Source organism: Notolepis coatsorum, assembly GCF_963971535.1.
Source record: "Notolepis coatsorum genome assembly, chromosome: 13".
Taxonomy (NCBI): Eukaryota; Metazoa; Chordata; class Actinopteri; order Aulopiformes; family Paralepididae; genus Notolepis; species Notolepis coatsorum.
Window position 1 is genome coordinate 61,532,541 of NC_140177.1, and position 9,814 is coordinate 61,542,354.

Sequence of the window (9,814 nt, forward strand, 5' to 3'; positions counted from 1 at the left end):
AAAAAGTATATATATACACACATATAAATAAATGTAGTTATGATACTACGTTTATTAGTCAAGGCTAAAGTCTGAATACATAGGCCCTCAGGCCACTGTGTGTTATCCTTTTAGCACTACTTGCAACTACAACAGCAGTGCCATTATTTACAACACCCTAGGGAGAGTTGTCCCTTTAACAAAGTGAACACTGTACCTGGATCTTCTTTTCTGGCGGAGATCTCCTTCGTCCTCAGATTCAATTTCAGAGGTTGGACACATAGTTGAGGTGTACTTGGTCTCTCGTTTTTTGGCCTCATCATGGGTCTCTGGAAAGAGCAGAGAGAAAATGACAATTAACATATCTGCAGTCCAGTGTTTAACGAAAAAATATATGTACCTCTTATCATATGTGCATCGTCACAATTTGCGTCCTCACTTTTTGTGTATGTGTTGCACGAAATACTCACCACACGTAGTAAGCTCACGTACATCCTTATAGGTGATCCATTTATCATCTGGTTGCAGTCCATCTCGAAGGGCTTTTGTGAGCTTTATGTGTTTAGGGGGCCATAACACAGTCTGGTCTTTAGCATTAAACCAGCTCTCTAGAACTACTGCTGTCCCACCATTTGGGAACTGTACAACTGACCACAGCACCACCTCACCATTCATCTTCAAAGGGCTGAAATGAGAATTTACGGTACTCATAATGATCTCTCCTTACAAGCCATTCCCATACCGTCCTAAACTAATATAATCCAGCCTTATTTCTGTCTGTAGTCGTCGGTGTAGGTTATCCAGTGTACATATCCACACGGTCCTCGTCTAGGGCTCCTCGGGTGAAAGCGCCAGGGTAAGCAGCCCAGCCTGGATAAGCACACTAGCTGGTACGAGGAAACGTTGGTAATGCTGGTCACTGTAGAACGGTAGCCGCACGATACACTATACATAATAGACTAATAATAATAGAATAGGTCGAACTCGACGATACAGCTTTAAACTCTGACACTTCAGCTATCAATTTGCACGCGGTCTCAAGGCTCTATTTTGGGGCAAAACGGGCACACTTCACAGCACGTTGTATCGTGGTGAAGGCTTCAACTTATTGGGGTAACTAACTGCTGTATCCACCTGAAACGTATTTATACGTAAGGTGAATAATCTATAGTACCAGCCTTATTTCTGTCTGTAGTCGTCGGTGTAGGTTATCCAGTGTACATATCCACACGGTCCTCGTCTAGGGCTCCTCGGGTGAAAGCGCCAGGGTAAGCAGCCCAGCCTGGATAAGCACACTAGCTGGTACGAGGAAACGTTGGTAATGCTGGTCACTGTAGAACGGTAGCCGCACGATACACTATACATAATAGACTAATAATAATAGAATAGGTCGAACTCGACGATACAGCTTTAAACTCTGACACTTCAGCTATCAATTTGCACGCGGTCTCAAGGCTCTATTTTGGGGCAAAACGGGCACACTTCACAGCACGTTGTATCGTGGTGAAGGCTTCAACTTATTGGGGTAACTAACTGCTGTATCCACCTGAAACGTATTTATACGTAAGGTGAATAATCTATAGTACCAGCCTTATTTCTGTCTGTAGTCGTCGGTGTAGGTTATCCAGTGTACATATCCACACGGTTCTCGTCTAGGGCTCCTCGGGTGAAAGCGCCTGGGTAAGCAGCCCAGCCTGGATAAGCACACTAGCTGGTACGAGGAAACGTTGGTAATTAGTCCGCACACATTGCATTTTTGAAGCATTTAAAGGAAAACTCCAACATTTTGTGAAATTAGCTTATTTGACATCTTCCCTGGAGTTATAAGAAGATACATACCTTTTTCGTCTCTCTGCATGCATTGGGCTTAGGGAACGCCTGGACAGTTAGCCTAGCTTAACTTCATCACTGGAAGTGGGGCAGACATCTAACCTAGTTCACTACAGTCAGGAAATATACTCCAAATACAATCAAAATACAACTCCCAAACGTTCCCGTAAACATGTTGTGACCTGTGTATTTACCACGTCTCCCAGTCACACAAGTCACACAAGTCTCCAAGTCACACAAGTCTCCCAGTCACACAAGTCTCCAAGTCACATGAGTCACACAAGTCTCCAAGTCACACAAGTCCAAGTCTCCAAGTCACACGAGTCACACAAGTCTCCAAGTCACACAAGTCACACAAGTCACACAAGTCACACAAGTCCAAGTCACACAAGTCACACAAGTCTCCAAGTCACACAAGTCACACAAGTCTCCAAGTCACACAAGTCTCCAAGTCACACAAGTCTCCAAGTCACACAAGTCACACAAGTCACACAAGTCACACAAGTCACACAAGTCCAAGTCACACAAGTCACACAAGTCTCCAAGTCACACAAGTCACACAAGTCTCCAAGTCACACAAGTCTCCAAGTCACACAAGTCACACAAGTCACACAAGTCCAAGTCACACAAGTCACACAAGTCCAAGTCTCCAAGTCACACGAGTCACACAAGTCTCCAAGTCACACAAGTCACACAAGTCACACAAGTCACACAAGTCACACAAGTCACACAAGTCCAAGTCACACAAGTCACACAAGTCTCCAAGTCACACAAGTCACACAAGTCACACAAGTCACACAAGTCCAAGTCACACAAGTCACACAAGTCTCCAAGTCACACAAGTCACACAAGTCTCCAAGTCACACAAGTCACACAAGTCTCCAAGTCACAAAAGTCTCCCAGTCACACGAGACTCATGTGACTGGGAGACTCGTGTGACTTGTGTGACTGGGAGACGGGGTAAACACACAGGTCACAACATGTTTACAGGAACGTTTGGGAGTTGTATTTGGAGTATATTTCCTGACTGTAGTGAACTAGGCTAGATGTCTGCCCCACTTCCAGTGATGAAGTTAAGCTAGGCTAACGGTCCAGGCGTTCCCTAAGCCCAAAGCATGCAGTGTTATGTACTAGAGGCCTGATCACTCTGTGTCACGGGGCATGTAGGTGAGGGCTGCCACTTAGTTAATTAGTGCTGATTGGTTACCTGCTGGGAGGTTTAAAACCAGCCAGGCACACACACATGCAGGGTCTGTGTTTAGAAGAGTGTGGGTTACCAGATAGATTGTCACGTTCTTCCAGTCCTTATCCTTTTAGCTTACACCAGTAATTCCTTAATATAGTAGCACTTGAGTTAATACACAGGTTTTGGTGTCGGTTTTGCACATAGGTTGCGGGCCTTGAGCCAGGGTCGTAACAATTGGGCGCTCATCCGGGATCTTTTACCCCTAGCACTTACACTTTGTTTGGTGTTTTTTTTTTGTGTTGCACGGGGTGTCATCATATTATGGTTTGGGTGGTGTTCGTTACATTTGGTGTAACGTGGGGGCTGAGCCATTTCATCAAACAGGTGAGTATGCCGTATTTGTTTGTAATTTGATGTGACTACTTATGCTGTTAAAATATATAGTTTAGTAGGCACCACATGTAGATAGGGACATTATTTTCTGGTTGTGGGTTAGCGTCCGGTGCACCACGTACTCCTGGGGCGGTCAATGAAATGATTGTATATGATCTTTGACTGGTAGCAGGTGTGGTTGAAGAAAGTTAGGTCTACAGGGCATTAGTTTAAGGGTAGGTAGGTTAGGGCGGCCAGGAAACACAGGTAGTGTGGTAGGGCTTGAATTAGTGTTTCTTAGGGTAGACATGTGGTAGGCCGGGTTTTTTTTTTTTTCCTGCAGTTTAGACGTAGAAGCATATGTGGTCACATCAGGTTAGAAGGCGCACCTGTTTGGAATTGTTTGTTGGATTTATTTTGTTTTGTTTGTTTGTTTGTTGAGCATACCTGGTAGCACCTAACACCCTGAGTGTATGTCACGTCTATTTAGGGTGGGTGTGGTTTTTTTTTTAGTTTTTTTTACGTCCTTGAAATGTGCGCTCCGTAGCACACATTGCCACAGCGTCCCTTTATGGTTGTTATTAGTGGCTTTGGCATTCAGTATGGTTCTTCAGTGGTTCGTCGTGGTTCTTTAGTCGTTCTTCGGTGGTTCTTTGGTGTTTCTTTGGTGACTCTATGGTGAACGGGTGGTGGCGCTGGTGTAGGAAAGATGGCTTCCGTTAGGGATTTTGTTGATCTCCCTTCGCATGACTTGTTGGAGAGGTTTTCCAAAGAACAGCTTCTGGAGCTTGCTGTACACTACAAGGTGGAGCTTTCTCCCAGTGAGAAACGGTTGAAGCCATCTGCCTTGAGTGCTTTAAGGGTGTTGCTCATTAGGGGGCAGGTGCTTGAGGAGAGGGTGGAGCAGCCTCCTTCGTCTGACGCGTCTCCGCTTTTACCTGGTGCAGAGGGTGAATGGAGGGTTAGAGAGTTGGAGTTTAAGGAGAGGCAGCTACACCAAGAGCGTGAGGAGAGGAGAGAGGAGCGTGAGCTTAAGGAGAGGAGAGAGGAGCGTGAGCATGAGCGTGAGCTTAAGGAGAGAGAGAGGAGAGAGGAGCGTGAGCTTAAAGAGAGGAAAGAGGAGCGGGAGTTTAAGGAGAGACAAATGTTGCTGGAGCACGAGCGTGCGCAGAAGGAGCTTGAGTATAAGCATGCTGCCTTACAGGCGGGTGTTCTGCATCCAGAGTCACGTTCCGGTTTTGATGTAGGCAGGAATATTAGAATGGTGCCTCCGTTTTTTGAGAAAGACGTGGAAAGATATTTCCCCCTTTTTGAACGGGTGGCAACCACATTGAAGTGGCCTGATACCGCCTGGACACTGCTGCTGCAATGTGTTTTGGTTGGTAGGGCACAAGAAGCCTACACTGCTCTGTCCCTTGAACAAAGCGCTGATTATGAACTTGTTAAAGCTTCCATATTGAGGGCTTATGAGTTGGTCCCCGAGGCCTATCGTCAGCGTTTTAGAGGTTATCGTAGGCAGGAGGGGCAGTCTTATGTTGAATTTGGAAAAGAGAAGGAGAACCTGTTTGACCGGTGGTGCACCTCGCAGAAAGCAGAGTCAAGGGAGCAGCTCAGACAGTTGGTTCTCCTAGAGGAATTTAAAAGGTGTGTTCCTGATAACGTGTCCACACATCTAAATGAGCATAAGGTATCGAAGATAGCCGACGCTGCTGTCTTGGCTGATGAGTTTGTGTTAACACACAAATCTGTCTTTGTAGAGGAGGGCCGTGTGGAGTCCAGGGGTAGTAGGCGTCCTTCTCAGGGGAGCCGGTTCCCGGCACCCGTGTCTGCTGGTCGGTTTACTTCGACTCCTAGGCAAGGTGGCTCTGCTAGTGCATTCCCAGAGGGGGTTATCTGTTTTTACTGTAAGGAGCCTGGTCATATCGTTGCTGGATGCCCTGTGCTTAAGCAGAAAAATGTAAAAACGGTGGCTCTGGTAGAAATCATGGACAGGACACCTATGCCGACATTAGAGGGTGGGGTGCGAAGTATCAAAGGTGCAGACAGGGAGCTAGAGGGCTCCTCAACATTTATGATGGATGGATTTGTTTCACTGGTTGGTGCATTAGGATCAAGGCAGGCTATTACAATATGGAGAGATACAGGAGCTTTCCAGTCTCTCATTCTGGATGGGATTTTGCCATTTTCGGAAGATTCTTCATTGCATTCCGGTGCCATTGTTCAGGGCTTTGGAGGAGGCTTTGTGAATACTCCTTTGCATGAGGTCTCGCTAAACTCTCCCTTAGTATCAGGCAATGTTGTCGTAGGAGTGTGTTCTCACATTCCCATAAAGGGGGTGTCCTTCATTCTAGGGAACGATTTGGCCGGTGGCAAAGTGCTGGCTACTCCAGTTGTAGTTCCCGTCCCTGTAGTTTCCGAGGTTCCTGATGAGCTCGCACAGAAGCATCCAGGAGTGTTTCCTGTGTGTGCGGTAACACGTGCAATGTCAAAGGTCAAATGTGACACCCATGAGGTTGTTAACTTAGATGGTGATATGACACTTAGTGACACGTTCTTTGTTGAGTTGAAAAGTGGCCCTGATGAGGGTTTTGGTAAGGTGATACCGTCTCATGAGCAGTTGGTACTAGAGCAAAACAAGGATGTCTCCTTGTCGTCCCTCTTTGAAGAGGCGGTTTTAGAGGATGCAATGGTAGATACGTCTCAAGGATACTTTGTTAGCAATGACGTGCTCATGAGAAAGTGGACACCACCTAACCTGTCCAGTCTGGATGACTGGGGCAGTGTGTTTCAGATTGTTGTTCCAGCCGTGTATCGTCCTGATATACTGCATCTAGCACATGATCATGATCTTGCTGGTCACATGGGGGTCAGGAAGACTTATGACCGTGTGCTGAGAAATTTTTGTTGGCCTGGTTTGAAGTCAGATGTGGCACAATATTGTCGCTCGTGCCATGTGTGTCAGGTGGTTGGTAAACCAAACCAGAAGATCCCTCAGGCTCCTCTGCAGCCTATCCCTGCCGTTGGGGAACCTTTTGAGCGGATCCTCATTGACTGTGTTGGTCCCCTCCCTCGAACTAAGACAGGGAACCAGTACCTTTTGACTATTATGTGTGCAGCGACCCGTTTTCCTGAAGCCATTCCTTTACACAAGATCACAGCCCCAGCTATATCCAAAGCTCTGGTTAGGTTTTTTTCGACGTTTGGTCTACCAAAGGTCATTCAATCAGATCAAGGGTCTAACTTCATGTCCCGTCTCTTTGCTCAGGTCCTCCAGCAGTTGTCTATCCAGCATTGCCCTTCCTCTGCCTATCATCCAGAGTCCCAGGGGGCGCTGGAGAGATTTCACCAGACTATCAAAACAATGCTGCGGGCATATTGTACGGAGTTCGACAAAGACTGGGATGATGGAATTCCTTTGCTTCTGTTTGCTGCTAGGGAGGTAACCCAGGAGTCTCTTGGATTCAGCCCGGCTGAGCTGGTGTTCGGCCACACAGTGAGGGGTCCTTTGAAACTGCTGAAGGAAAAGTGGTTGGCTGACCAGACTCCTTCCTCTACTAATTTGTTGGACTATGTGTGTGACTTCAGGCTTAAGCTTAGTAGAGCATGTGAACTAGCGAAAGAGAACCTAAAGGTAGCCCAAGGAAAAATGAAGGTGTGGTATGATAGGCGAGCCCGACATAGGGTGTTCTCACCGGGAGACAAGGTGTTGGTTCTCTCGCCTATTCTTGGGTCTGCATTACAGGCTAAATACAGTGGGCCATACTCCATTGAGCGCAAAGTTGGTGAGGTCGACTACTTGATTAAAACTCCCGACCGCAGGCGCAAGAGTAGATTATGTCACGTCAATATGTTGAAGGCGTACAATGATAGGGCTCAGATGGACCAGTCAGGGGTCAAGCCTGTGGCTATTCTGACAGTTTCTGCATCTCCTATTGTGGCCGACTGTTCTGTGTCGAAGGAGATTTCTCAGGGCAGGTTGCCAAACACCCAGATACTAGGTGACTTGGACTCACACCTGTCGTACTTGCCACTTCCTGAGCGTGCGGATGTGGTGCGCCTACTTAGACAGCATACACGTTTGTTTTCTGATGTCCCTAGTCGTACTAATGTACTCGAGCACGACATTGATGTTGGTAGTGCAGGGCCAATTAAGCAACATGCCTACAGGGTGAATCCGGAAAAACGACGGATCTTGAGTAAGGAAGTAGACTATATGGTGAGACATGGCATTGCGGAGCCCAGCTCTAGTGCGTGGAGCTCCCCCTGCCTGCTTGTTGATAAGCCAGACTGCACTCATCGGTTCTGTACTGACTTCCGTAAAGTTAATGCAGTAACCAAGCCGGACTCGTACCCTCTTCCTCGGATGGACGACTGTATCGATCGGGTGGGTTCAGCAGCCTTTGTAAGTAAATTGGATTTGCTGAAGGGATACTGGCAGGTTCCGCTTACTCCGCGAGCACGTGAGATATCCGCTTTTGTCACACCAGAGAGTTTCTGCCAGTATACAGTGATGGCCTTTGGCATGCGAAATGCCCCAGCGACGTTTCAGCGGCTAGTGAACAAGGTCCTGGCCGGAATAGCGTTCTGTGAGGCATATCTGGATGACCTGGTTATCCACAGTTCCTCTTGGTCACAACATGTGGAGCATCTGGCGGAAGTGTTCAAGCGGTTGGGTGATGCTAACTTGACAGTTAACCTTGCGAAATGTGAATTTGGACAGGCCACGGTTACCTACCTGGGTAAGGTGGTTGGACGTGGGCATGTGTGCCCCATTACAGCTAAGGTGGAGGCTATAGTGGGCTTCCCTGCTCCCATCACCAGGCGGGAGTTAAAGCGCTTCCTAGGTATGGCAGGGTACTCTCTGAGTACCCGTCTCCTGGCGCTGACCAAGGTGATGGATGCCTCGGGGTCTTGGCCAAGCCTGTAGTGACTGCTCTACATGCACCTCCGAGGCATTGGATCAGTTATTCACCGCCGTCTGTCCGTGGTCCTGTCAACTGATTAACAGACTGTTAACAGATTAACAGTCAACACGGTTTCATTGCTGGGTTAAGTACTTCTATTCTTTTCACATAATACGCTTACTTCATATATCTACTCCATTCACATATATGCCTACCACTTGTATCTATTGCTATGTCCGCCTACTACAATCTCATGAGCTGTCTAACGCCTGTCCCGTCTCCCTGTCTTCCTATGACTTGCTGTCCTGGAGTGTTGACCGGAGTGTTGGACGTCCCGTGACGAAGGCCGGGAGATTGCGACCCCCTCTGCGTGCCCCCCTGTCTTCGGAGGTCTCGTAGTGGTGACCGGAGTGCCGGATGTCCCGCGATGATGTCGGGGAGTTCGCGACCCTCTCTGCGCCTTCCCCCTGTCTCCGGCTGTCCCTGAGCAACGACCGGAGTGTTTAATGTCCCGTGACTAAGACGGGGAGGACGTGACCCTCTTGCGCCGCCCCTGTGCCTCAAATAGATCCGCTATCAACTCTATCTTTAATCTTTCAAAATGTTCAGTTGCTATCGCTATTAGCTCTATCTTTAATTTTTCAAAATGTACAGTTGCTATTGCATGCACTCATCTGTGTTTCACCACACACATGAGTGCATGCTTACCAACTGTCCGTCTGCAACACTACTATCACCGACATCTAAGAAGGGAGATCCCCCCTTGAACGGCCCTTCTAAGGTTTCTCTCCTCCACATTGCCTGTGGAGCTTTTTTTCCCTATTGTTAGGTTTTAGTGAGTTTTTCCTTACCTTCGCGTGGGGTATGTCTGGGAGTGCTTGCATTCTTTCATTTATTTGCATTCATCTAAAAAATGTTTAGACCCTATGGTGTTCTTGTTCTGTTCTTGACTTATTGTTATGTTGTCTTCTTGACTTGTTTAAAGAAGACCTGTACGGCCCATGGGGACATTAACGTGTGTTGTCGGGCCCTATAAATAAATTTGATTTGATTTGATTTGATATAGGAGTTTCTGTAGGAACTTTGTTTCTGTTGTTGCCCCTTTGACCAATCTGCTCAGTCCTAAGGTACCTTTCGTGTGGACTGAGACTTGTCAACAGTCTTTTGAGAGCATCAAGGGTATTCTGATTAGCGCTCCCGTTCTGTCAGCTCCCGATTTTCAACTGCCATTCAAGTTGGCAGTGGATGCTAGTGACCTCGGTGCTGGAGCCGTCCTCCTGCAAGAGGATGCATTAGAGGTGGAGCACCCAGTGTGCTACTTTTCTAAAAAGTTTGACAGGCATCAACTGCACTACTCTACTATAGAGAAGGAGGCGCTCGCTTTGGTTCTTGCCTTGAACCATTTTGATGTTTACGTTGGATCCTCCAGTTTACCCCTTGTTGTGTATACAGACCATAACCCTTTGGTTTTTCTTCGCAGCATGGTGAACTCGAACCATCGTTTGATGCGATGGAGTTTGTTCCTCCAGGCGTATAACTTGGA